The 3,803-nt window shown below is 42.4% G+C and overlaps 1 long non-coding RNA gene across 2 annotated transcripts; it reads right to left on the bottom strand.

Annotated features, from left to right (window-relative positions):
* Positions 1–426: 426 nt before the first annotated feature.
* Positions 427–3,042, bottom strand: LOC123106613 (uncharacterized). Of its 2 annotated transcripts, XR_006451415.1 has the most exons (4): positions 2,785–3,042; positions 1,902–2,032; positions 1,290–1,435; positions 427–687 (listed from the first exon to the last, which is right to left on the bottom strand). It is a non-coding gene; the product is annotated as an uncharacterized lncRNA (long non-coding RNA). The 2 variants fall into 2 exon arrangements; XR_006451414.1 differs by having other exon boundaries at positions 427–1,435.
* Positions 3,043–3,803: the final 761 nt, after the last annotated feature.

Genomic DNA, 3,803 nt, shown 5'->3' with positions numbered 1-3,803 from the left:
AGGTCTTGAGGAGCAGTGCTAGCACGACATGAAGTAGTGAAGCACCTACCACTACTAGGAAAAAACACTGCGAGTAGCGGCGCTACAGCTATTTTTTAGCAGTAGCGCGTTTTTTACCCCGCGCTACTGGTAAATGATGATAGCAGTAGCGCTTGTTTTGAAACAACCGCTACAGGTAAAGGATGATAGTAGTAGCGCTTCTATGATACACCCATGCTACTAGTAACTAATTAAGATTTAAAAAATATAAAAATCTACCTATTCCAGTGTAGACATACATTTCATAGTACTCACATACATGCATTTTATAATACGCACATTTTATGCATACAGTCAATCATACACATCTACTATAGACAATTAATACATACATACATACATATATATATATATATATATATATATATATATATATATATATATATATATACATACATACAATATACACCACGCCTATAGGTCATTGTCGCCGGCGCCTCCACAAGCCCGTGTTTGATGGTGTTGATGTCGTCATCATCGCCGCCGCTGCAGCACCGTGAGGATGCCGTCGTCGTCGTCGCCGCCGCAGCCCCATGACGATGTCGATCTCGTCGTCATCATCGTTACCGCCGCAGCCCCATGTTGATATCATCGTCGTCCTCGCTGCAGCTTCGTGTCCATGTGTTCCCTACTAGGAACTCACAAATCCTGGAATTAAACAATGAACCAAGATAGTGCTAGGCATGACCACAAGTAAAAGGAGATAAGGAATTCCAAGGCAGTACGAAATCTTGTTATAGATTCTGAATACAAGCTTTTGAGGCAAATTGCAACAAGCAAAGGCTGTGCACCAAGTAGAAATAATTCCCAGGTCATTCGCAAGCAAGCAAGCAAGAAGGCATCAGCAAATTGCATCAGTTCAACCAAATAATATATTGCAATTCACGCTCATTAAGTTAAGATTCCTTCTCATCTAGCAATTTAAAGGGGCTCATGCCAAAAATATATGCTTAATTCCTCACTGGCTATTCAAACTAAATGGTCTAGGAATGCACATGGTTACCATGGATAAAGTTGCAATTCCTAAAGTTGATCATCTCTTCGTTTTGCGAGGAAAAGATATCATTTTTAGAAAGCGTACAACTACAAATATCTTCTTATGATCTTAGCTAAGCGATACAGTTAAAAGATAAACATGCACAATCATTTTTTTAGAATATAAACAAGCACAATCAATATGTGAAAACACCAACTCTTTACATAAAACAAAGATGGAGCATTCGGATATTCAATCATTATGTGGAACCAACCCTCTTGAGAATGCTGACTCGATCTCTACAATCAATCCATAGCTTGCTCATTCTCATGTTCATCTATCTCATGTGAAGAATAAGCTGGTGCTCGTATTCCACCTTCTTCAATGCCATCAAAGAGAGCAGTTCTGGTGCTTCGGTAGCTATGAAAAGTGTAGAGAATAGTTATATAAGAATGCATATAGATTTGATAAGTGCAAAAACGTCTTATATCTATTTTGTTTTATTTCTATAAATGTACATAAAGAATTGATTACTTTGGTTCTATAGGTACCATCTTCCTTCTTCTGTTCACACATAAGAAAAGCCTACTGGTCAGCCTAATCATGACCACCTTAAGATTTTTTATAAATGCACACAAGATCACTAAAAATATATTTAAATTATTCGCAACAGATAAAAGTACCCAGTTCTGATTCATCTGCTAGCCAACAAACTAAACGGTGCTTCAGATTTGTAATTATGTGACTATGTTGCGGACCCCTTGCTCATCATATGATTAAAATAGAACCTTAGCAGACCCTGGAGTCAGCTGCTTTAGATGTTCAGTTATATTCGGAAAAGCATGATGTGTCTTCAAATGAAATGGTTACTGAAAAAGGATCTCACCTTGTTCTAGCAGATCACATGTAGTGATCCATAAACACAGTAAATGTTCTCTGAAATCATTGGATCCGGCTTCGTGGTTCCATAGGACGGTGATGCAAACGCATGATTGTTTTGAGAATTAAGTAGCAAACCTGCAATGCACAAAAGAGATCAAATGGTTAGCAAACCTGTTGTTCGTCCTGAAGCTAGTTTTGTCATTTTTATGTACTAAAATCTTTTCATTAGTCATCACTCAAGGAAGCTTTTCATTATTTTACTCTCCAGTATATGAATGCAGTGAAATTACTCCTCCCAACGAAGACAAATAGAGCTGCCTGATTTTTTTACAGCAGTAATTCTTTCGAACTGTTCTAAAATCTTTGCATCTCGCACATCAAGGAACTTCAACTAAATATAGTGTCCTTGCACGAGCTGCGTCCAACTAAATGTTATTATTTGCTAATGAGCTGAACTCTGTAATGAAGACAGAAGCCGTTACAGAAGACAACCATCTCTAATTGATTGGAGTAATAGTGCTCAACAAGTCTAATTGTATATTTCTGTTCTGACAAAGCATACCAAGCCCTTTCCACCTTTCCTCTGTTTTAAAACTCTTGGTATTTAAATCATTTTATCACAAATTCATAACCATTCAATCTTTCACCTTTGCATACCACCTACGAGAAAGATTTAGGCCGCCGAGCATAAGCACAAACAGGTTGTGCACGGAGGAAGGAACGTAGTGGAACAGAAGGAAAAAAGGCTGCTAGGCATAAACACAAACAGGTTGCGAGCATTATTGCACGGAGGAAGGGATGTAGTGGAACAGAAGGAAAAAAAGGGCGGGGAGAGAAGGAAGAAGGGGAGAGGAGAGGGCATGAATCGAGGGAAGAGGAGATCTCACCACGCCGGAGTTGGACGCAGCCGAAACCCTAGCCGCAGGGAGGGGTCGTGCGCGAGCGCTTGCTGCCGCGAGGAGCGGATTTTGCCAGAGGGAAGGAAGAACCATCGCAAGGAGAGCTCGTGGGTGTGCTGGACTCTGGTGAGGGCCGCCGGAAGTAGCCGGAATTGCCCGGCGTTGGTGGAGGCAGCGAGGGTTCGCGGGAGGCAGAGGAGAAAATAAGGGAACGATGGAGGCTGTTCGCTGGGCTGGGTTGGTTGTCTCGATGGGCTGGGCTAGTTGTAGCGCATTACGTGACTCGCGCTACGACTATGTTTCTAGTGCTAGCGCGGCCCAGCAAACCCTCGCTACTACTATCACTTGTCCGCGGGGCACGACCGAGGATATTTACTAATAGCGTGCTCAAAAGAAACCAAATCTACTGATAAGACATACCAGTAGCGTGCTTTGTACCCAGCGCTACTGGTAATTACCAGTAGCATGGGGGCCCAAACAAACGCTACTGGTAAACTTCTATGTATAAGCATTTTCCTAGTAGTTACGATGGTGGTAGTGAATATAAAGGGGAAAACCATAAGCTTTACGAGTATAGTGACCGTGACATGGCAGATCTAAAGGTGCAAACTGAACAAAGCTACTTCGCAACCAATGTTTGCATTCAACTAGCCACTACAATTTGGTACGGACAAGAAGAGTACAATAAACAATTTAAGATCTATTTTCCGGGTGAGATCAATAATTTAAGCATATATGGAAGAGTACCACCTCTCTTGCGACGCCGTGTAGGCCCCTGCTGATACGTTGAGGGTACTGCGGGTGCAATGGCTGTCGGCGACGGGGAAGAAGACTTTAGATGGTAGACAGCCGGGTCGGGAGATAAATCCTGTTGCCGTGGACGAGGCGGTCGTAGGAGTGGCAATGATAAGGTGGACGACGGCGCCGATGAAGCAAGACGACGCGATGAAAGGATCCTGGTCTGGCGCCGTGGATGAGAGACGTCCATCTCTTGCAGTGGACGACGG

This window comes from Triticum aestivum, chromosome 5A (assembly GCF_018294505.1).
Source record: "Triticum aestivum cultivar Chinese Spring chromosome 5A, IWGSC CS RefSeq v2.1, whole genome shotgun sequence".
Lineage (NCBI taxonomy): Eukaryota > Viridiplantae > Streptophyta > Magnoliopsida > Poales > Poaceae > Triticum > Triticum aestivum.
This window is presented reverse-complemented; position numbering and strand designations above follow the sequence as displayed.